The sequence below is a fragment of the Pipra filicauda genome, unplaced genomic scaffold (genome assembly GCF_003945595.2).
Source record: "Pipra filicauda isolate LSUMZ 115617 unplaced genomic scaffold, ASM394559v2 scaffold185_size1782982_pilon, whole genome shotgun sequence".
In the NCBI taxonomy this organism is placed as follows: domain Eukaryota; kingdom Metazoa; phylum Chordata; class Aves; order Passeriformes; family Pipridae; genus Pipra; species Pipra filicauda.
The window spans coordinates 812,913-838,034 of record NW_024104293.1 but is presented as its reverse complement, the minus strand read 5'-3'; the positions used below and the strand labels follow the sequence as shown (position 1 = coordinate 838,034).

The 25,122-nt window shown below is 46.8% G+C and overlaps 1 long non-coding RNA gene across 2 annotated transcripts in view; it reads left to right on the top strand.

The window, feature by feature from the left end:
- The window catches only part of LOC120323023, a 43,415-nt gene that overhangs the window by 9,161 nt on the left and 9,132 nt on the right, over positions 1 to 25,122 (top strand). For both annotated transcript variants that reach the window (XR_005563072.1, XR_005563073.1), the window contains exon 2: positions 5,315 to 5,418. This is a non-coding gene — a long non-coding RNA (uncharacterized LOC120323023). The remainder of the gene's footprint in view (positions 1 to 5,314; positions 5,419 to 25,122) is intronic.

Sequence of the window (25,122 nt, the reverse complement as noted above, 5' to 3'; positions counted from 1 at the left end):
CAAAGATGTCTTTTCACAGACCAGAAGTAATAACTGTTGCATTATTTTAGCCTAAGTCATTGACACCTGTCTTGTGGTCTGTTACTTTCTGTGCAAAAATGGTCCCCTCTGGTGCAAAATTCTCACTTGTAAGCAAATAAATGAAGGGATCATTAACAGCAAACCATCCTCTGGGTATTTAGTTAAAGAACATTTGAAATATTCAGCTAAAAAAAGAAAATGGGTTGGAAAATCCTCTGAAAACTGGATGACTTTATCTTTACTGGCATGTCAGCTCTTGAGTTAATAAATCAAAGCCTTGCCAGCTAAAGTGTCTCATCAGGAGTGTCAGTAGCTAAGGAACGAGGTAGTCCTTTGTCAGAGGCTGGATGTGTGTGCACCAGAAATCCCCTCTGGAGAGGCAGATCCATCTGTTTTCCCAGTCTCTGCCTGGATTCTGTACTTGGTTACGTGACTTCCCCTTGAGAACATTTCCTCTGAATATTGTTCATAAATATTTCCAAGAAACCAACAAACTATTGTTTGGCTTCTGTCTCTATTTTGTTCTTTTTTTTTCTTTTCCTTTTTTTCCCTCTGGGTAGTTTTTCAGCAGGGAACATTGGTCTTTTCAGCAGGTTGGGAGGGAGAGGGTTATTGTTCCTGGGTTTGGGCAGTTTGTTTGGATGGCTGTTAACTTTGTTGTTGTTGACTTTCCCCTCCATTTTTGGCAGTCTGGGGAAGTGGGTGGTTCCATGTTTTGTTTTTTTGACCGTTTGTGAATTATTTATACAGGCAGAGTGAGGTTTTCTTTGGGGTTTGGTGTTTTCTTGAAGGGTTTGTTATATCTTGGGGCATTTTTTGCTGTTGTTCAGCATTTGTTTTTCTGAAGTTCAGCTTGCTCTTGGTGACTTCCAAGTGGCTCCTGTGGCTGGGAGCTTCTGTAGCTGTTTCTTGACAGTCTGATTTACAACCTAAAAGTGCTTTTCCCTTTGCTCCCAGGCTGCCACTGCTCAGGGAGAATGAGGCTCTGAGAAAAGTCATGGAGCAAGTCCACATTCCTGAGCAGTGGAAAAAGAAGGTGGTGATTGGCAATAGCCAGCATGCACTTGCAAAGGGTTAATTATGCCTGTCCAACCTGATTGCCTTCTGAGAAGAAATGACTGGTGTGATTCTTGGAGCTGTCCTGTGCAGGGGCAGGTGTTGGACTTTGATGATCCTTGTGTGGGTGCCTTCCAACTTAGGATATTTTATGACTCTGTGACTGGATCTACAGATGAGGGATGCCACTTGCCTTGTGTTCAGCCAGGCTTTCAATGTGGTCTTCCTCAGTTTTCTCGTATCCCAGTTGGGATGTCTCTGTCTGGATGTGTGGACAACTGGAGGTGTAGGAAAACTGTCCACATGGGGTCAAAGTGCAGTGGTTGGTGGTCTGTACTCAGTCTGGTGGCTGGTTACAAGTAGGGTTACTCAGAAATCCCTCCTGGGACCTGTCCTGCTCCTGCTTTGGGAAGGAGGTTGACTAGAGACCTCTGGAGGTCCCTTTTGACCTGAGTAACTGTGTTATTCAAGCTGGTGCCAAACAGACATCAGTGTCAAGAGCACACAGTGCAGACTGACAATTAAAATCGGGTTGTGTGGAGGTCTGGTTGTTTTCCAGCTGTCAGGATGGAGATAAGACTGACTCTGGATCCTGCTCTGCCATCAGGAGCAGGATTGCAATGATGGAAGATGCACTGATGGGCCATTTGTGTACTAACATCCTCATTTATTCCTAAAATCAACTCAGTGCACACAAACTACACACACCCTTCACCACACTTTTTTACTTACTAAGCTGCAAGAGCAGAGTTTTGCTGCCATATCCAGGAGCAGGAGCAATAACCCCCTCAACAGATTTCCTTCCCTTAGTCACAGCTGGAAGCAGAGGAGCTTCTGCTTCAGCATGCACAGGAGGAGAAGGGAGAGCTGCCTTCAGCTGGATCCTAAGCTCTCATGGCCCATTCAGAAAAACTTGGGAAGGGAGTCTAGATCAGCTCCAAAGGGGAATTGCTGCTTTGACAAAAATTGTTTTGGGAGGGATGAGTAGCGATCCCACAGCCGTGTCATCTGAGACTTGCATTAGAGCTACTCCTTGACTTTTAGGCTCAACAAAAACTTTTTGCATAGCTCCACGGTATCCAAATAGCACCTCTGAGTTTCCTAAAGTGCTGATCCTATAAGGCACTAGAAAACCCCATAAAACAGAAAAAACCCCATGAACACGTTCCTCCATTTGCTCTACAGCTCTATAGGTGTAGGTGGTCACACCGGACAATTTGTCCACCTACCCTAGCCAATTCCCAAAAAAGGCCACCCTCAGAAGGTGTTTTATCCCTAAAATGTCCCTTCCAGTAGGCTATGAGATCTCCAGTGTACTGAGCCAACTTAAAAAGATTCAACAAAGTTTACACTTGTTTGCACAAATGGTGAAAATTTGAGTTTTCTGGATTTTAAGTTGATCAAAACCAAAATTCGGAAGCTAAAGTATTGGGGTGGGAGGTTTTTTCCTCATTCCTCTTCACTACTCCTGCACTCCCCAAGGGTTATGAGATGGAGGGTGCTTTCTCCTGCCTTACTTTCTTCCCCTTTCCAGTTGAAGATCTGGAAGGTGAAGATCTGGACTAACAGAGTAGGGCTCCCGCAAGTCTGAAAGAGGCAGTACCCCCTCTCTTGCTGCACCTTCATCCTTGAACTTCCAAGCACAGGAAAACTGGCCTTGCCCTTCTCAACAAAAACACTGACCTGGGAGCACCATCCTTATTTAAACCTGAGCTGGTCTGAGCTGGTTTATCAACTCTGCATTTCCCCATTGAACTCTCCTGTCAGGGAGCCTGTTCGGAGAAGAGATCACGGGCTCACGTGGGCCAGGACCTTGAGCCCTGTTCCTGCCCTGGGCCCCTTCCCTTCCCCACACTGAAATCACCCAGCTGGGAAGAAACTCCCGTTTTTCATTCCTTTGATATCTATCGGTTCTTTTTTTTGCTGCCCTAAAACACATTTTAAAAAAGCAAAAATGAGCAGGCAGTTCCTTCAACACCTTCATGAAAAGATGTAGAAACATTATAAGCTGATTTCACTCTGTCTCCTTAAAGGGAAAGAAATAGCCTGCGGTATAAATGTGCAATTAAAAATAGTAGCAATTAGTGTGTCTCAAGAATGAAACAGGAGCCTGCTGTGAGGTAGAGCTGCTTTCCCTTTTGCCTGTGCTTCTAATTCAAAACTCTTTGACGTTGGGATCCAATCCTGACAGTCGACACTCAACTCCTGGCTTTGCCACGCAAGTTAAATGTCGTAAACTCAGACCTGCTTCAGACCTCTGCTGCGTGTCACTGCGAGGACATCCACATGAACCCCTCTTCACCCACGGCAGGGGATGCTTTTGCGTGAATCAGCTTCACCTGGTCATGAACAAAGGATAAACGTGCCTCTTACACCTCGTTTTATTTTTCTCATTTTATTGGGAAGATTTGTATTCAGTGGAGCTGGTGCTTGGCTGTTTCTTGGCCAAGGCTGACCAGCTCAGCCATGCATCTGCAGAAACCCCTTCTCTCTCCAGCCTTGGAGCTTCTCTGGGCACACCTGCACTGCTCAGTGACACAAGCCAGGGCCAGGAGGCCAAGCCTGAACACAGGTGGTCTTGTGCAGGCTGCATCCACAGGACTGCACTTCCCTCTCCTGCTCCACTTCTCCCCAAAAACTGGGAGGACTTGTCCTGCTGCCTTCTGGGGTGAACCTGGGACTCATGCTCTCCCAGTAACCAGGTGCTGTTGGAAGAGTGATATTTGGTGCAACCTGAGACCTCACCATCACTAAAGATCAAACAGCCCCTGCCATGGCCCTGGAATGGTTTGGGTTGGAAGGGAACTTAAAAATCATTTAATTCCAACCTCATGCTGGAGACCAGGTTGCTCAGAGCTATTTCATTAAAGCTAATTGGCCTAGTACAAACTGGGAGCCCGTGGAGCTTCAGCTCCATTTCTGCAGCATCCTTAAGGCTGTTTAGAACTCTGAGGCTCTTCAGTGAATGCAAACAGTTTTCAAATGAACTCCCCAACCCAGGTACACAGCTGGATTCCAGTTGCTCATGGTTGGCACTCGTGGCTGACCCGGTGATTGCCCACCACTACCTCTATGTCAGCTTTTCTAGCTGATGTTTTAGGGCATGCAAACATAGAGGTCACCACAAAGGATATATTTCCATTAATTCTTCTCATGCCATGCTTTTGGAACCTGCTGCTCCTTCTGCACCAGTCCATGTCCTGAAGTGCAGACATTTAGGATGGGCAGAAGTGACAGCAAATGGAAGTTTCAAGCCCCTGTGTTCCTCAGCATCCAATTCCTTGTGCTGGCTTCAGCCACAAAACCAGAGTGTTTGAAGAGAAATGCATTTTCTCCTGTTCTCCATTACTTCTGACATATTCTAGTTGTATTTCTAGTCTACTTTTGATATACTGTTAGTAAAACCTAGAAGGTTAAAGGCTGGGTTAAAGGGAGGCAGCGAGCCTCTGTCTCAAGGAGTGCTTTCTGTTTGGGGATCAAAGCTTGGTGCAGAGCATGGAGGTGCCCAGAATCTTTTAAGCACTGTCTCCCATCTGCAGTAAGGAATTATACTGGGCACAAAGCAGCATCTTGTGCTCCTGACACATCGCTTCCATTTTGCAGCAGTCTTGAGCATGACTCAAGAACTGCTGTTACCACACTTGTGTCTAGACACTATTGGCTTTTTTTCACTAGTCATTGTACAGTTAGAAAGAATAATAACCTTTGATGTGTGCTTCAGGTACTCAGCTGCATGTGGATGACCCTGGACATGAGCATAACTCTGCACACAAGTGGGTGGATGGATGGGATAGCCTGGATCCCTCTTTACCTGGGAAAACCCTGCATGAATTTACTTACCTCCGAGCAGTGCAAATGAAGTTGAGTTTAAAAGGGATCAGGCACTGGAGAGTTGTTGGCTTCACAAACAGCTATTTCAGTGCACTGCGGGCAAAGGGATGCTGACTCAACCCTCTGAGCAACCCATGTGTCCGTGCCTGTTATCATCATCTTCCTGAGCTTTTGCTGTGACATCTGTGCCTGTCCCCAGATGAGCTGGCAGACTCCCTGGGGTAGGGAGCACAACTCACCCGGAGGAGTTTAATTACCCCAAACACCCTTTTCGTTGCTCTCAAAGGGATTTTGGCTTCCATGGCTCATGTTGGATGAAGCTCAGAGAAATGTCTCTACCAACAGTGTGTGGGTTGAAGGCAGTGCCAGCACTGCCAAGCTCTGATGGTTCTCCTCTCACCAGCAGGTATGTTCTGCATCTTGGAAGGAGGAGTGGATGGAGAGGATTCAGCAGAGCAAACCAACAGCAAACAGGTCACTGCAACACTCCTGGCTGCCAACGGGGCCAAGGTGGGTCTCCAACGCACTCTGGGCACCAAGTCTGTTTGAGCAGTGACAATGCAATGCTGCGGCTCCTTCTGTGCACACAGAGCAGACGCAGGAGCAACACACCCTTACGTGCTCCTGTTTTCCCTGGTTGTCCTTATTTCTGCTCGTAGGGTGGCCAGTCTTTGCAAACAAACACAGGAGGCAGGCCCCCCAGGCTGGGTCGTGCAGGGTGACCATGAGCAGGGGTAATGACCCTGTGAAGAGACGTCTGTCCCTGGCTCCTGCCGGGCGCTGGGAACAAGCTCGTTCCCAGGGCTGCAGCCTGGGTGGGGGTGACAGGAGACAGCACAAAGCCTCTGCCCCGAGCAAACCCCAGGGCAGCACGCTGACTAATCTCACAGACCCAGTTAAATCAGGACTTCTGGGCACGTCAGTGGTCCCTCCAGTCAGATCCTTTGTGACTTGAGCCCTGTCTCTTCTCTGGCACCTCTGGCAACTTTGCTCATAGCCTTGGAGATATCATAAGGTGGAGACTCTTGTTTAAAAGCTTAGAAGAAGTGTTTACACCTTTTGTTGTCTTGTTCTCTAGAAGATTGTGTTTAACTGGCCATGTAGTGGGAGGTTTTTCCTACTGTAGGTCAAAAGGCAATTGGGAAGAACTGAATTTTTATTTAAGGCAGTGACCTGCCTTCTGTGTGGCGTCAGACCAGCACATATGAAAAAGCAGCACAGCCTGAGGTGTGAGAGATATCTAGAAGTGGGGATGCTACCACCCACCCATCTGCTTTTTGCTGGAAGCCTCCTGTGTCTCCACTTCACAGCCCAGGAAGTGCAGAACTGCCTCAAACACAGCTTTTACCCATGCTGGCACATTCCCCAGTGCTACTCGCTCCAAGAGTGCTTAGTATTTTTTCCCTGACTCTTTGCAATCCCCAATGCTTCTCCTGTGTGCTTCTGCTCCAGGCCGTTAGCTGAAAGCACAGCAACATCTCCTGGAACTGGGTGGCTATTGCAAGTTCAGTTGTCAAAGTGCCATCCTTAAATCCCCATAAATTTACTCAATTCGAGAGACTCTGGATTTGTTTCCATTGTGCAGGCACCAGGGATGGCACAGGGGTAGTGTGTATCCTGCAGGTTTCCTCACCTTTGTGAGGAGGAGGAAGAGACCAGCTACTGGAAACTGCCAATGGGTTTCCCTTTCCCCACCCACGACGTGGGGGAGCCCAGCTCTAGTTCCTTCTCCGTCTGAAGAACCATTTCCGACGTCTTGTGGGACGGGGAAGGGGGACTCCAGACACAGGGTTTTTCAGGCCCCGAGCCTGGAGGGGAGAGGTGCCCTCCCCTCCCCCCAGCACCCACGTGGCTCCATGGCAGGCACAGAGACAGCACACCGGGCGTGGAGAGGAGGCAAGAGAGAGTTTATTGTTGGGAAGGGGTTTATAAAGCTTTTAGGAGGGTCAAAGGGGAACCAATCACAAGTTCAGGGTCACACAGAAAAAACCATCAGGTAAAGGGTCAACAGCCAATAGGAAGGGGTTAACAAAGGACCAATGGGACACCTCAGGACACCTTTCCCAGGACACTCCTGCATGGGAGATAACAGTTGCTGTGGGAGGTGTTGGGAAGAAGAAACACGTGTTTGCAAAGGGACCACAAAGAGCCATTTTAAGACATGTTTAAACAAGTTTCTCATCAGATAGTGCTACAACTGCCTGTTTGTTATTCAGATGTCCCTCAGGAAAGTTTATCACACCTAGTGAGGCAGACACCATGTTAGGTGAAGCATTTAGAGGGAAACCAGGGAGAAAGAACTGAACTGGTGATACCACACCAAAGGAGACAGGAGGGATTCACCCCACCAACAAGCGCATGAGCTGCTGAATGTCTTCATTTAATTACCAAGCAGATGGTCTCCTGTAGAGAAAAGCAAGTGGGGACATGAACCATTGTATCCTTGACACTGGAACAAGAAGCCACCAATTGCTGTCCTTGCTGACCTCCTTTATAAGGAAGAGGCAAATACAGAAGGGCAACAATTGGCACCTCCGAGGAAATGTAAGGGATGACAGCAGTAAGGTTGGGTAGGATTTGTCTCTCAGCTACATCTTCTCTGCTTTCAGTGACTGCATATCGTGGTACCACCTCGGTACACAAAAGCCCTCGGGGCAGAACTGAGCTGGACAGCAGCCCAAGCCCACCTGCAGGTTCCCTCCCTTCTCCTTCTTGCATAAAAAGGAGGGAAATACTGGAAGGGAACTGCTGCTCCCATGGCTTAGAGGAAACTGGAAGGAGAGGGAGGATGGAGGTGAATGTAGATTTCTTGTCTGGTGCCATACAAAGGCACTGCCTGTACTACAGCAAACCCGGCAGCATTAGCAGCCAAATTATTTGTTTAATTTTAACTGCTGTCCTTGTTGCATCTTGACTTGCTAATTAGTATTTTAAGTGCTTGTAAAACAGTTTGGATGTATTCCTTCAGCTTTCACACACGTCTCTATTGCTGTTGCTATTCCTTCCTCCTGCCCTGTGCCATCACCTAAGTAACATCCTTTCTGCTTCCAGATGGGTTGCATTCTCTAAAGCAGCAGGAAAACACAACCTTCTTTGCTTATTCATGCACAGAGCGCTCTTATTTGCATGAGAAGAGATGAGGCTGTGGAGCAACACTCCCTAAAGGCTGGGGAGAAGGGAATCTGTGCTCACAGGCAGGGAATAATAAGGCACAAATGTGGATAAGCTGAATTTTTTTGTTCTGCAGCTATGCTGGGTTTTGATACCCCATTTTCATCATTCAAACTGCTCTGTGCAGCTGATGTGTGGAAATGGTGGGCTGGGAACACCACTGGCAGTCTCAGCTGGGTTGCACGGGCAACTGCCTTGGCTCGGTATGCAAAGGATGCAGAGGAGGAGGATGTCCTACATGGCTGGCTCCAAAAACCAGGCACGGATTTCTGAATGAACACAGAGACTGGTGTGTCGTGGTGTGTCAGGCTGCTAAATCTGCTTCAGCAGTAACGCTGGCAGACGTGGACAAAGGTGCAGCAACGGGGGGATCTGTTGGATCTGGACAATAGCTGAGGAATTTGTTAAATTGCCCCCACAAGCTGATGAACTTTGAATTACCCTGACAGGGAACCTCAAATGCTGCTTTTTTTTTGCAAGTAGTATCTGGCAGCTGAACAAAGGACCAAAAAAACTCCCTTATTTAACAGATTTCCAGATTTTATTTATCAGATTTCCAAAAACGGAATGTTCCTTTTGTAAGTATGAAGGTAGGAACTATTACAAACCATTTTCAGCAGATTTCAAAGCACACAGTCATATGAGCTCTATTTATGAATGATGTTTGGGGGGTTCTGCAAATGGAAGAACAAATAGATTTTTGTACATGCACAATTCTGGATATTTAGCACACAGAGGCACTTCCCAAATGTACTGTGAGAACAAAAAGCCCTTTCCCTGGCTGTTTACAGATGACTTGCAAAGAATAAGCGAGAGGTTCGAGCGTGGCTGAGCAGCTGCTGAGAATTCAAATAAATGGTTTCAAACCCTGTTTCTTCCACAAGCTCTGCTTTGGAGGATGCAGAAATGAGACACATCGCAGGCTACTGCTGTCCATCAAAGCAGTGGTGAGAAGGAAACTTTGTCTCATTTCCGCTCTCCCCGCTTGCTCTTCGGAAGTTGGTTCTTTAAGCATGATCGTTTCTGAAAGGTTTTTAGTGCTTAGGCTCCAGCTGTGATCTCATGGGCTTTGATGAGCTTTTTTTTGAGCTGAAAGGAGCTTGTGTGAACCACAAAATGAAGAGGATCACTCGCACCTGTATTTCGTGTGCACTGGGATGTGTCAATACATAGGATAAAAAACGTACCTTTGGTTTTCCCAGCATTGATTTTCAACTGTTGCGTATCTTCAGCGAGGCAGAGTCTGGCTTTCCAAATTTCCAAGGCCTTCCAAATGTATCTTCTGTAGCGATACTGCTGTGATGAAGACCACAGGATTTCTTCCAAAGCCAAGTTGGCCCCTAATTCCTGTATTGCCAACACCTGTGTCCAAAAAAAGCTGAAAACAAAGTCACCTGTAATGTGTCCCGTGCATCCTCCATCACCAGAGCTAATAAAACAATCCCCCATTAGGCCATTCAAGGACATAAAAAGAGGTTTTAAATCATGAAAACATTTTTGCCTCAATATAAGCAGGAGGTTTTTTGTAAGCTTGTTTTACTTTTCCTTTTTTGTTCATGAACTGGGAATCTCTCACATCCTATACAGAAGGTGTTTAGGATATTTCTTTCTTTGTAGGTGAGGTTACTGAGCCCACAAGAATACTTGGCTCAGACTTTACAGCAGGCAAACTGAGGACTCGAATGCTATTTAAACCAAAACAAAATCAAAGTAAAAATGCACCTCTTGTGAAGGTGTTTCTGCACAGCTGGTGTAGTGCAGGTGGAGGCCCTCAGTGGTGCCACAAAGCTTTCCCAGGGCTCATTAGACTCGACCTACCTCTCTGCTGTGTTTGAAACTTGTGGAGAGCAGCTCCTGAGAGCAGGCTCACGGTGACATCGGCGCGGTGGAGATGTCTTCCCACTTCTGAAACACAGGCTTCAGCTTGGCTATAGTAGCAATGGCATCCTGCAGGGAGGGTGAATCAGTGGTGACTGCTTTCTCTAACACGTAGTTGTGCATCGGTCTATAACACAAAATGAATACCTTCATTGTCAGATGTAAGACATCGTTTAATTTTTCACTGTAGCTTGCTCGGGGGTGTCAGAGATCCCACTGGAATGTCCACTAGAAAAAAAAAGAAAAAGGACAAGTTGTGGTTGTACTCTACTGCCTTGACATAAAAAGGGAGTGGAGTAACTAAAATCCTAAATTTGCACCCCTTCTGTACAGGGTAACAAGATGATTTACTCTACATCAGCTCCTACCTTCACCCGTGAATTTCTAGGACTACAGAAGTTGACTAAATTTGGTCCAAGCTGATGTCCCTTGGGTGGGAATGGTTGTCACAACCTCTGTCCTGCACAGAACAGGGACGTGTCAGGGGCAGATCCAGAGTGGGTGTTGCTCTTCCTTTTGTGGATGGCTTTGGGGATGTGTCTCTGTTTTGGTTCCCAGACACACTAAATAACCACAAATGAGGTTGTTATGAAAACCCTCAGAAGCGTGAGACAAGGGAAGCAACACTCTAGACTCAAAGGTCAGAGCATCACAGAATCATTTAGTTTGGAAAAGACCTCCAAGATCAACTCCAACTATTAAGCCAGCACTGCCAAGGCCACCACTAAACCATGTCCCCAGGTGCTACACCTACACGTCTTCTGTGAAGAAATTTGCCTTAATATCCAACCTAAATCTCCCCTGGCAAAACTTAAGGCCATTTCCTCTTGTCCTATTGCTTTTTACCTGGCAGAAAAGAACAACCCCCACCTGGCTCCACCCTCCTTTCAAGTCCTTGCAGAGAGTGAGAAGGTCCCTCCTGAGCCTTCTTTTCTCCAGGTTAAACACCCCCAGCTCCCTCAGCCTCTCCTCATCAGACTTGGGCTCAAGTGGTCAAGTGGTGGTGAGGTTTGTCAGGCCAACTTCAGCTTGCCCATGGGTAGAATTAGCTGGGTGATGTTTAGACAAAACCTTTGTCACTGGTTGCATTTAGTTTGTAGTTCTGTAATTCTGTAATTTGGTAAAAGGAGGATTTCTGACCTGAAAACCTGCTGCCTGGTTGGTGTGGACATGCCCCTGTCCATTTTCTTGGAGCAAACCCAGTTTGTCCCATTGCCTCCAGGGAGTCTGTGCCCCCCATGCACAACAGTTCACTTCCACTGCCTACGTGTGGTTGTGACTGTAGTCAGACTTCTTCAGGAAGGTGTGCACATATTCCATGTGTGGTTTTTGAACTGACAGAGAATGACTGGGACAGACTTCACTGAAACCTGCTCATGAGCTGGACACTAATGTCATCTGTCCTTTGGATCAAAGGACTGATGGCGAAAGTGCATAATAATGAATTAATAGAGACCTAGGGGGACTCAGAAGTCAAGTGTTTGACAGCAGTGGTCTGCTTTGCCTGTTTTTCTGACAGTTTCCTTGTCAGGCCATATTACACAGTCACTTCCAAGTCTGAGGGATGACAAAATGGATTAGCACATCCAAGATAGATGACATGGAAAACAAACATCTTTCATCTGCTGAGTATTCCCTTTTGGAGCCATTCCCATCCTGATGGCTGCAAGGGCCTGTCAGAGGCCACACACTTTCTGCTTCTTCCTTCTGCAAAAGGATCAACATCCAGTGATGGCATCTCAGAGCTGAGACAGGTACGTGCCAGCTGGAGCTCTTATCCCGGGATTGTCATCAGCGCTGGGTTCCTGCCCGTGCCCCACAAGCTGTACAGCTGGAGACAAGCAGCTCGGAAGAGCTCTAGGGCTCACACACCCCCAACCATGGAGACATGAACAACTCATAATGCACTACAGTGCATTAATCAGCAAAGGTTATAGAGGCTGTTGGAATCAGAGGAAGGGTGCTGTATGGTCTTGAAACAGTCAGATTGCATCCATGCTCCCTCTGAAGTCAGTAGGAGCTGGCTTGTTATACTGTTAGATTTTTATTGTATTTATCTTGGAGGATACTGATGTGTGAAAACTCCATCTTGGAAAATAGTCACATTGGTACTAGCCCTGTGGATTTATTATAAGAGCAGATCCACTCTATGTCTTGGTGGTGTCTCCCAGACCTGCCCTTTTTACATTTTTGGGGGGAAAACCTTTCCAGGCACCGGAGAGTCTGCCAGGCTTAAGGAGGACAATATTGAGTAGACTAAACCGGTTTCTGCTTTTCAACTGGGATTGCATTTCTTCTGTTCCAACAGGTTGAGATTAGCACTTTGGGTGAGCACCTAAGAGATGTATGTCAAAGGAAAGAGTAACCTGGCAAGTATTCATATTTACTCCTTGCAAAATATCAGCACAAACTGCAGGGAGTGACTGAGGAAAGGACCAGCACCGCTCCATCTGCAGATGGTTCATCAGGTAGAGGTTTCCCCACCCCAGGCTGGTGTATTGACTAGATCAGTCATGCTGGGACCTGAATTAGTTCACTGCAAATCGATTTCTGTGAATGAACACAACTGTAAATGCAGATGAAGACCCAAACCCACCTACAGGGCCAAAAGATGAGGCACCATTAGGAGACGAGCTTGTCTAAAATGAGATCGACTGTCAGTGGGGGTGCCACCTCTGTGTGAGGTCCCACACCCTGTGCAAATGGAGCTCAGACCCTCACCCCCCGTAATTCAGAGTAGGTCAGCAAGAGCTCAGCACCCACAGATCTATGAACGGGTTGGTAGCAGGAGGCTGGCATGCATTCCTGCTGGCTAACACAATCTCTCCACTGACTGGCACCACGTCTCCTGTTTCTGCTGTGACCCAATGTTTATTTAGAGCCACAACATGAGAAATTTGCTGCAGGGTGCTCAGGACGTTTGTGACACCCAGCTCTGTATGTCTGATGCTGGTGTACTCCCATGCACTGGCATCCATCGGGGTGGAAATGCAGTGTTTGGGAAAAGGCTGGATTTGACTCTTCTGTCACGACCTCACATCCTCCCCCACTGCTGGCACAGTTATGTCAATACTGTGTTGTAAAGACAAAGTCATGATGTCTAACAGTTGCCTGTGAAAATGCTTCTCAGTACTGCTATTCACAGCTCCTCAGCTGGGATCGAACACCGCAGAAGATGCATTTCACCCACTTGAGCAATCAGGTTTATTCCAGCACCAACAGTAATAGTCATTTTTCTAGACAGAATTGACATTACAAATGAGTTGTTGGTTAATTTGCTGCTTTCTTGACATCATTGATCCTACAGCTACATCCTTAAGCAGCAATGTCTGAATATAAACCACCCAGCAGTAAAATTATAACTCCATTTGGATGCAGAACACAACCTTCTTATTGCCAGACTTTCAATCCCATCAGGAGTTTCAGGGTTACTCATGCAAAAATAGCTTGTCTGCTTGAGTGAGTGTATGAAGGCTGTTCATCAGCACCATACACAGAAGTGTAAGTATTTTACCATCATGAGCTGGGGAGCAGTTTAGGAAAATCTATCTTTTCAGGGATATACAAATCCATCTCCCAGGGAACTCCCCGTGGAGCTCAGCCCCATCTCCCATCAGCAGTGCTGACTCAGCTTGGTCAGGCCCTCATCCTGCTCCAGAGATTCCCTGTTTTTGATAAGGCCATCCACCAAATGTACATCTAGTTTAGCAGTTTGGGGAGGACATTAAAATAGGGCAAGTTTTAATGCTTGTAGAAGCAGAACCACCCAGGTGAGCGTGAGGATGCTGGGCCTCACCTCAAGGGGTTTCTGTCTTTATTGGAAAAACTGTGTGGTGGAAGCCAAGTGGGAGGTGTCCCTGCCCATGGCAGGGTGGGTGGAACTGGATGATCTTTAAGGTCCCTTCCAACCCAAACCATTCTGTGATTCTAAGATTCTCTCTTTCAAAAGCTCTCCTCCAAAATGTAGGCAGCTGTATTTGATTATAACTGCTGCCTTTCCCATCCCGACCTTTTGGAAATGCGACCCGCTCCCAGGCAGCTGTTGGAGGGAGCTACCCCTGACAAAACTTCCAGGCAAGAAATTAAGGGAAGTGGGTAAAAAGCACAGGAATATCCCCCAGAGGGGGAGCAACCATGCAGAAAACAGGGAACATGAACAGTAAAACTGAATGGTGAGGAACAAACCAGAGCCCGTGTCGTGCACCTTCTGGAGCAGAAAGCAGAGCTATAGCAGAGTGATGGCATATTTTTCCTTGAAGAGTTTGCCTTGGTCTCCATGGGAGTGCACAAAGACCTCTGCTCACCTTGCTGTGACAAGTCACAAATGGAGGTTAAGAAGAAGATTATTAAACTTGGCCACTCGTGTCCACCAGAGGAATATAAAACTTTTAAACACAAATTATTTGATGTAAGTAGGACAATCCAACCTTTATTCTTTGCCAGGGGCTTGGTTAAATAAATGCCTTTCTCTGGGTGAGAAAAATGAACTTTTCCAGTAAAATCTGTCTGCCAGAAATAACTTCCAGCAGACAAGGCACTGAGGGCCATAGTGAAACATCCCCAGACACTCAGGAATAATTTTTTTTCCTTATTAAATCTGCTTTTGATATAAACAGCCACCTCTCTCACCTATACTTGTGTGTTTTTATGCACATCCACACACAGATATAGATATATATATATATATGAATACAGAACCATGTATTCCTGAAACTTAAAGTAGCTTTTAAATCATGTGATGAGATGTAGATGCTCCTCGCACAGGCTCATACTCATGGCTGAAATGTCAGACCTACTCCCACCAGCATGGATGCAAATACTCAACCACACCTGGCTTGGAGCTGGGGCTGGAACCATCAGATAGCAAGCAAGGGATGTAGAGATTTTGATCCTATACATTTCCAAGTCACTCTAAGTCATGTTTCCTTGGGAGCTGAGAAGTGGGGGAATAAGATTTCTACTCCGAAGGTACGTGCCCAGAGCACCAGGCCTTTAATTATGCAAGGGACTGGAGCCAGCTTCCTCCTGCCTTTTCAGATAAGTGGTTTCACCAAGAGATTACAGCCAGCAGAATTTGGCACCTGGCTCTGTTGGCACGAAGGGGCTTTTGTTCTTTGCCCACACAGACTCCTGGCATGGAAATTTGTGCTTATCCGAGGATCCACCCGAGTGGATCCAGCTGTCATGTCAGCAGATTAGTGCCTACAAAAGACCAGCAGCCCTGGGCAGACATTTAGCATCTCCCAAAGCCTGTGAGCTGAATCTACAGATGCTCATTTGTCCTCTTCATCCCATGTGGGAAAAGCTGGCTCCAGCCCCATCCCGCTCCAGTCCCTCCGGCTCTGGGAGCTGGAAAAGCAGTGAGCAAGCCCTCCTCCTGCTGAGCTGGCTGTGCTGGAGGCTGTTTTACCCAAGCACAAACTGGTTATGTGTGTGTGAGCGATACCTGCGCCGGGGTGAATTGCAGAAACCATCAGAAATTCCGTGATCTCTCTAATACCAGCTCAGTAGCCTTGGAATCACTTTCACTGTCTGATAATTCGACACAAACCCAGCCTTGTTTTAAGGAGGATTCCTCCTTTGCAATCTTGTAGTGGCTGGGCAGGGCAGCTGGTAACCAAGGCAAGGGAACTTTACCCAGGGAGAAGCAGGACAGGGTGGCCTCAAGACTGGGGTAGTTCCTGCTATCAAACAGTTTCATATCCAGAAATTAGCTGAAATCAGATCTATAAAAGTGTCTTTTAAGTTCCTACGGATACAGTGAATTGCTGCACTCACAGAACATACACAGAATATGTCTTGGGAAGCTTTGGGAGAGGCGAACCTTGGTAGTAGAAACTTGGGTGGAGGCTTTGGAAATTGCCTCAGTGTTGGGTGAATACTTCTAATGGAAGTGAATGCTAAAGCTAATACAGACTTCAAGGGGAGAAGTTACCCCGAGGGTAAATCTTGGAGATAACTGGGAAACTTTCTCTACATTTCAATGTTTACATGGAGGAAAGGCTTCATAGCTGTGTATTTACTGTGACTGTACTGAAGGGAGAGTGACATCTGAAGAAACATATGCAGCCTTTCTTCTCCAAAGAGAAAATTGGATCAAGACAAAAATGACCTAAATAAACATTGGAAGATCATAGGAAACTATTCCTTAGAGGCAGAGAGAAGGAATATATACATGCAGATAAGGATTGTGTGCGAAACTTGAGTATTGTTCTTTGGGGAATTTCAGTGCATCAAAGGAGCCTGATATCAGCCCTGGAATAACATCAGAAGAATCGCATGAGGAGAAGCAGAGGGGCTGAAAGAAATTTATCTGGGCACAGGAAGATACAATGGACTCTCCAGTGTTAAATACTGAGGTGGTTTCTGACTTTTCCATTTTTCTCACAGGGCTTGAGAGTGCTTCTCTCAGCTCAGATGCTTGTGATGATGGAGAGATGGATGAGTAGAGTTTGTGTTGGGGCCAGGAAATGACAGTAATTTATTTGATCAGTTTATATAATAAATATTATAATTTATGGGCTCAGTTTTCTATTACAGGCTATGCTTGTATCTGCTCTGTCCCCATATTGGAACAGTTTATCAGCCCACTGTGACAAAAACGCACAGGATAATTTAGAAAGGAAAAAAGCATCAAAGCAAATACAATGAAATTCAGGAATACTTCAGCAGTATGTATCCTATGGAGCACTGACCTCAGGATGCTATTGAAAAGGCTATCATAACACATCAGTTTTAGGGCAGAATTTATTGCTAAGAACAAAGAAAAATCCAGGACAGAATTTGCTTGCTCCTGCCCACATCCCTTTTTCACTGCAGGTAAACCAGACTGCAAGAGGGAATGTGCAGCTTCTGAAATTATTGTAAGCCTTCGATGAGCAAACTGCTGGGCCTCATGAGCACCTTCCTGTGTGAAAATAGTGTAAAAACTAAACACAGCTCCAAGACAGCGCTGGGTTAAATGCACCCTCAGAGGCACCAGTGTGCTGTCTGTGTGAATGAATTGATGCTGCCAGTTACAGAGAGCAAATGAGCTTTTAAAAATAGACCTGTGGGCTTGAATCCAGCTTGGTGGCTTCTCCCCTTCGGCTTGGCTGGATGCTAATGGGCATCAGGTGGTGGCTTGTCATTGTGTGCTGTCCCCATCAGTCCAAGAGGGCTTGGAGTAATCACTGAGCAGGATTTTCAGCTTCAGGTTCCTCCAGTTCTTGTGCCAGAGTGTGACAGCACTGCTGTTTTCACCTGCTTTGGGTGAGTTTCTCAGTCATGGGGCTATTTATATACTATTTATCATGCTAATTATATGCTATATTTATACACATATTTTTTTTTACATTTATATAGTTATACATCTATCCCCATGCAACCCCATGTGGGCAGAAAGAAACGGCTGCAATGAAGCAGGACCCAGTCTCCAGCCCTACAGTGCCCTGACCCGTGCAGGTGTCAGAGTAGGGACAGCAGTGGGGAGGATGCCAAGGAGGAGGAAAACCTTTCCAGGTGCTATAGGGGAAGGGGGAATAGGTGTGGGATGTGCTACAGGAAAGGGGAATGGGCTGTGCATCGGCATCCCACTGGCAGAGCTGTGGGCACAGGCTGGACCAGCACCAGCTGTGGCACTGGCACAGGTGAATTATCCATGTGAACGGCAAACAGAGAGCTCCTCCCTCCCAGTGCTCGCACGGATCGGAGGCGGGTCAGCTGCTTTCCTGGGAAATGGCATTTACAAAAATAGAAAGCTGGAAATGCCACCAAACAGCAGCTAAATATAGCCTGAGCGAGAGACGAGCTGCAGCGTTCGCTCCAAAACCAAAGGTGGGGAAAGGGGACACCCGGCTCCCACGTGGGATGGAGGGAGAGGGGCTGGAGCTGCTGGCCACGGCTTTGCTCTGGGGCCACTACCTGTGAGCAGGAGCTGCACAGGCAGGGGAGCTGCCCAGAGATGATACTCTGGCTCATTGTGAAAAAAATGAACTACAAAATGTCCCAGCTTTCCGTTAAAATCATATTTTCTTCCCTAATGCTTGTACAATGTGACTAGGAGCACTGGGGATTTTTTCCCCAAAACAGTAGGAAAATAAGCAACTTTTGCTGAGTCAGACTTTGTTGGTTCCCCCCCCCCCAGCCCCAGTGTGAGGGTTTCTCTGGCTCACACAGTAAATGCTGGTTCGTGCTGGCAGCTGGGAGCACACCAAGATTTGCCAGGGCCAGGACACTGCCACAGCCAGCTCTGCTGACCAGGAAAACAGGACACATGCAAGGACAGAATGCCCTGGATTGGCAGGGACCCACCAGGACCATCCAGTCCCACTCCTGGCCCTGCACAGATACCCCAACAATCCCACCCTGTCCCTCAGAGCATTGTCCAAACCCTCCTGCAGCTCTGGTAGCCTTGGGGCTGTGCCCACTGCCCTGGGGAGCCTGGGCAGTGCCAATCACCCTGTGGGGAAGAACCTTGTCCTGAGATCCACCCTGACCCTGCCCTGGCACAGCTCCAGCCATTGCCTGGGTGCTGTCCCTGCTCACAGAGGGCAGAGATCAGTGCTGCCCCTCCTCTGGTCCTCACAAGGAAGCTGTAGAATGCATAATCGAGCTGCTCTTCTATAGGCCTGCTGATTTTGCCATCCTTGGAGATGCTCAGCATTCCCCCCTCCCCAAAATAAAACCAACTTGGTTACAGTTGTATGTTTGCCAAATGCTGATTTGGGGGCTAATTCCCCAAAGGCACTAAAGCAGAGGAGGATGGATGTAGTGTGACCCTTCCAAAGGTGCTGGTGGTGGAGCTGGGCCTGGGGCTCAGCACATGAGATCAGTGGTTCTCTTTTTTATTTTTTAATAGCCAAGTCTCCTCAGCAAACTTGGTCTGGATCCAGCAGGGAGGTAAGCAAATAACAGATCGCAACGCAGAGGAAATTGCAAATTTATTTTGGGAAGGGGAAAAAACAACAGAGATTTAGAAAATGAACTTCAGCACCAACAGTAACAATAAACCAAGACAATTCATCACAGGCAGCGAGGACAAAAACTGAGCTAAAAGTGAGATTGTTTGGTAAATGGAAAGGCTGAGGTATTCTGATGAGGGCCCAGGTGTGTGAAGTTATCTAAAAATAAACAAACAAATAAACCCCCAAAGCTCTGAAGATTTCAGCACCATCTGGAGACTCTGGGCAAAGGAACAGCTTGCTGCTGTAGGAGGCATTGAAGAGCAGGGTTTCTATATACACAGGTAGATGTATGGAGAGGTGTATCAAAGCAAAGCACATCACCAACAGAGGGGAGTCCAAGGCTCAGAAGTCGAATCCAGACGGCAATGTCTGAAGTTACAGTGGAATATGTCCCTGTTCATGGCATGGGGTTGGACTGGGTGACCTTTAAAGGTTCCTCCCAACCCAAACCCTTCTGTGATTCTAAAACTGCACACCAATCCTGGAGCAGCCACTGCCTAGGAAGGGTACAGTAAAGCAAACAGAAAACCCCCTGAGCTGCAAAGGTGTTGAAAAACCCATTAAGATTTGAATATATTGGCAGAAAAACAATTCTATGGAGAAAAAAAAAAAGATGTTTTTGCCAGTTTGCTGGGCTGAGGTGCCAAGTGCTGAGAGAGGCAACGCTCAGCCAGAGCCCAACTCTCCACCCCAGAAACACCAAGCCAAGCCCCAGCCAGGGGACTGTGACTTGTAGCTATCTTAACATTGCTTAATCCACAGGATTATCCCTGAGATGAAATCTAAAAATAACCAAAAAAAAAAAACAAAACAAAACCGAAAACTAACCAGGAGGTGCAGGGGCTTTATTGCTGTGATGAGTTATTTCAAGGTGGACTTGAGGACTCTCGAGTCTTCAGGGGAAGAACCATGCTGCATACCAAAGTGGTGGGAGCACACACAAGCCCTTCTCCTCTTTATATCCCAATTCAACCCCCTGAAATGAAGTTTACTTCAAGATGTGAAGACTTTTTGGTTTAGCTATTGCTTCCACAGCAGGTTGAACCAGTGAAGTGAAGTTGAATTGCTAGGCACAAGCAATTAAATTAAATTAAAAAGTTAAGCACCCATTATCTGAAACTCAGCACTGGAAATTAATAGACACTTACGGCCTTAATCTCTGTTCTTCAGATCTCTGGCTGCAAAAGGAAGCAGCATCACCCCTGCCTAATTTTCTCATCTAATTATATAGGATTACAATGCTCACAGCTCACTAATATTTGTGCTTTGTTTTGATATTCTGGTGAAACACCCCAAAGGCAGGACTTCTATATTCAGGGCCACATCCAGACACCCTTTGATTAACAACTTATAAAGTAACATACTGATGAGAAGGATAAGAAGGACTTTTGAGCAGCTCCACATTTACTGAATGGAAAAATAAGTACTGAAACCTACAATAAAAGACTTCTTAAAACTTATTCACAAGAAGATCAAGCCCAGGGTGACAAGAAGGTCAGGTTCAGGATGCACAAGCAGCCTAAATTCTGGGATCTCCTAGCGCCAGGCTTTGCAACCCTAAAACTTCCTATGACAGACCCAAATTCCCTCTTGTTCTTTGATGTGCCAACAAAATTCACCTCCCTGAAGTATCCTAGAAATACCCTGGACAGCACAACACAAACACCCTACCTCCATCCCAGCTCTCCCTTTTATCAAGCCACTATATCAAAATGATTTAACCAAATGATAAATGTTGGAAAGGAAAGTCCCTGCAGGCTCACAGCAATGGCAAGAAAAGTGCTCAGCTAATTATTATCTTCCTTTCCTCACGTGGGCTCCAGCAATTAAAGATGCTGCTGGGGAACAAGCTAGAGGGGAATTAGTCTGACCTGGGTAAATTACCACCCAGAGGTTTTTGATTTTTTTCAGCTGCTATGTAAACCCCCTTTGCTCTGCTAAAACTCTTTTAGCTGAATGCATTACTTTGACAACATATTGTAATAGCTGGGTTTAAAAAAATACCCTTCAAAACTGTTTCTAGCTAGCTCTGATCCTAGCCTGATGGTCTTGAAACCAAATTCCTGGATGTAACACAACCTCCATGCTGTGGGAGGCAGCCTGCATGTGGGAACTGTTTCCTCTCTCTCCCACCATGGAGAAGAGGGTCTGTGTGTGTGGAGTCCTCTGAGGAGCTGCCTCATCCTCCGAGGGCCAGAGGGACCAGCAGAGCGCTGCCTGACCTGATATTCCTCACTGTGGAGTTCCATTTCCAGGAGAATTGGGGTTGATCATGGGGGGAAGAAGCCTTTGAGCATGTGCAGATGCCTATTTAAGGACCCATTTGTGCTTTCTGACCGCCAGTTCTTCACGCTCTGTTCTAGGAGGGATTCCCTGTTCCCACTCTGGCTGATGGAACCCGAATGCCCAGCGCTGCAGGCTGGCAGGTGCCTTGTGCAGTGCTGGTACCTACTGGGATACATGTCTCTACTGGGAATATTTCGCCTGAGCAGTCCTAGAAATTGCATTTGTCTTCTCACAGCCCTGTCATTTGGAGACACTTCATTTGGAGAGTGACCAAATGTACTGGGTTTGCCTGGCCAGGTTTTGGTGCAGAGGTGCTACAGGGGTGGCTTCTGTGAGAAGCTGCCAAAAGCTTCCTCCGTACATTCAGAGCTTGGTTTCCATCCATCCTAATCTGGAAACCAAAGTTTACGACACAGAATTTCCATATTTTTCCATATTTTTTTCTGCCTTGACACTTCATTGACTTTGTGCTTGTGTTTAGTCCAACACCATCAATTAAAACACTTGAACCATACCAGACCTGAGCTCAGCCCTTGAACAAGTCCATGAGCAACCTCCTTCCACCCTGATACTTCCCTTGATATCTACAACTCACAATTTCTTTCCTAAACACTTTCTCACCATCACACTATCTCATCTCCAAACCCATTTTGCTGGTAATTATGATCACTCTGTTTTGGTAATTTTGTTTTAGCAATAACTCAGCAAGGGCATCAGCTCAGCCCATCCCTTCTCAACACAGGGATGATTATAAATTCCTGACTAGTAGCAACCTGCTTCTCAGGAAAACAATCAATATATTTTAAATGCTGGAGTTCAAGTGATTTAATACTTTCCTTCTACTTTCAATTTTGTTTTTTCAGTAAATTAAATTTTCCTGAGAGAATGACCAATTCCTCCTTAGCTCTACAATTTCCTGAAGAATGCAACATATTTTTAGGCACAGCAAGTAATTTTTGTCTCTCTTAGCCACTTATTTTGTACAATACTGTATTACTTATGCCATCTTTATGTTCTTTTATAGTGAATATGATCTTTTATGGCTGGTTTCAAGCTGCAGTTTTCCCTCTGGATATTTATTCTAGGCTTTCAAAAGGTACATGTATGAATCCAGGAGGTAGACTGCAAGGTTCTGGGCAGGAGGTGTGTGGGCAGTCGGGATTACCACTGTGCTGGGCTCAACTCCTATTACAGAGGATGTGATTTTATATCATATGAGGGGGAATTAAAAGGTAAAGGGGTCTTGAGAAACCTATTGGCTGTTTAATTAGAGGCTGCCACAGTGTCTAACATATGTAGACAGCAGAGGGGAAGCACTGGACAGCCAAAAGACTCTTCTGTGGTGTTTTGCTGTAACTGCCTTTGCTTCACACCCTGCCCGAGGCTCCGGGCTGGAAAAATCAGCTGCAGAGGATCCAGATGGTCAGGAGGGATTTAAACACCCCAAAGTCCTGTTTTTCTGCTAATAGATGGACAAGTGGACAACAATCAGTGTTCTGAACCCTCTACCATTCAGCCTAATTAAGTCATGTAATGCCATTAATAAGCAGGGAGGTTTAGCTGAGCCCCCCTGGAATGCCAAAATCATGTTCTTTTTCACTCCACTGTTTAAAAGTCCATTGCGATGGAAAATCTCACCCACCGACTTTATGGTGATACCATAAAATGGTCCTATCAGAGCAGTGTGTTGAGGAGATGCTCACTTGTCACAAAGGAGGGGACACCTGAGTACCCAGTGTCTGGGCTGGCTGGGAGCATGGGGAGGGCAGGGGGCTGCAGGGCTGCAGAAGGATTTGGTAACTCCTGCCCACGGAAATCAGGGGCATGGGCAGACAACGGAATCAGAGAATCATTAAGGTTGGAAAAGACCTCCAAGATAAAGTCTAAACTTCAGATCCATTTATTTTCTATGATTTGCAATGCATTTGTCCGTGAGAATACAAAACTACTACAGCAGAGTCACTTGCAGGACTCAAAATTAATGTGAAAAACGGGGCAATTGTGGTCTGTATAGCTCAGGGCACAGGATTTCACCTCACAGCATCACGCAGCATCCCCCTCAACAGACACTGTGTACCTGTTTCCAGGATTTCAGGTGGGAGGGCAAGGACAGCCTCAACTTCCACAGCCCTTTGGCCCTTTGGTTGTTTGGGAAGATCCAGGACTGAACCTGCCAGCATCCCTGAGCCCTGTTTTTAGACTGAGCCACCATTCCTTCAGCCTCAACCCAGGCTGGAATTTCAGAGAATCATAAAATCCTAGAATGTTTGGAGGGGACCTTAAAGATCATTTCATGCCAACCTCCCTACCATGGGCAGGGACACCTTCCACTAGCCCAGGTTGCTCCAAGCCCCGTCCAACCTGGCCTTGGACACTTCCAGGGAAGCCACAGCTTCTCTGGGCAACCTGTGCCAGGCCCTCCCCACCCTCACGGTAAACAATTCCTTCCTAATATCTAATCTAAACCTACTCTCTCTCAGTTTGAAACCATTCCCCCTTGTCCTGTCACTCCATCCCTTGTCCAAAGCCCCTCTTCAGCTAGGTTTCAGTAATATCATTCCAGCATTAAAGAATGGAGCATTGCCATCGCGGGGGTTTGCTGCTGACAGGTTTTTTTCCCCCCTCCTTTTGTTTATGAGAACCAGGAACAAAGTGCGAGGGCAGTTTTGCAGAGCTCCAGCTCTCCCAGAGCAGGAAGGCTCGGCAGTGTCTAAGCGCCCTCTGGTGCAGGCACCACCGGCTGGCCCCAGCCAGCTCCACCTGCGGATTTATCCGGCCAGCAGCCGTGCTGGGGGTTCACTGAGGTGTTTGGGGGGGTGGAAAGGGGGGTGACAGCCACCCTGCACCACGAAGGCAGCGCTTTCCAGGAGCCTCTTGATCTCTGCTCTGGCTGAGCAGGGACAGCAGCCAGGGAATGGCTGGAGCTGTGCCAGGGCAGGCTCAGGTTGGATCTCAGGACAAGGTTCTTCCCCCAGAGGGTGGTTGGGCACTGCCCAGGCTCCCCAGGGCAGTGGGCACGGCCCCAAGGCTGCCAGAGCTCCAGGAGGGTTTGGACAATGCTCTGAGGGACAGGGTGGGATTGTTGGGGTGTCTGTGCAGGGCCAGGAGTGGGACTGGATGATCCCTGTGGGTCCCTTCCAACTCAGGACGTTCTATGATTCTGAGCAGGCTGGATATTGGTAGAGGGCTCACAAGACCTTGCTTCAGATTTTACCCAAATTTTTGGCGGTAAACGGGATTGGTCTGGTGAAATTAAGAGGACCAGTTGGTAGCTGGATTAGGACAGAGAAAGGCGTAGATGGCTCTTCACGGATCATCCAGGCACCTCAGCTGAAGACAGGAAGGTTGGAAAGAAAGGAGACCTCCCAGATAGCATGAAAAGATAAATTTGAGGGTAATGAAGGGATGTGGAGCTATGTGTGAAACACAGGCCAAGAGGGCAGCAAGCAATAGTAAAAAATTTGCTAATGAGATGACTAGAGGAATGACAGAGGAGAAAAAAAAAAAAGCCATGAAAAAGATGAGCAGAGCCATTCCGGATTGGCAAACTTGTCTGGAAGGCCAGACAAGAAACATGAGGAGAAGCTTGTAGCTAGGTGGGGATGCAAAGAATGATTAATGAGACAATAAATTGTCAGGGCAATAAATTATGTCAGTCAGGTGCTTTGAAAACAGCACGCTGTGTGTAACTAATCAGGAGTCAGAGTGCTCATTAATTCTGCTGGCAAATGGACTGTCAGTCTGATTTGCTGAAGGCAGTGAGTCCGGGTTCCTTGGCCTTATGGTGCCAACCTAGGTGGGAGCTTCTGAGAAATGAGGGAAAGAAACGGAGAAGCCATCAGTTCCCTGGGGTACTCTGAAATATGAGGTGCAGCTGCAGCTGTTTTTAGAATTATAGAATATCCTGAATTATATCCTGAGAATATCCTGGAAG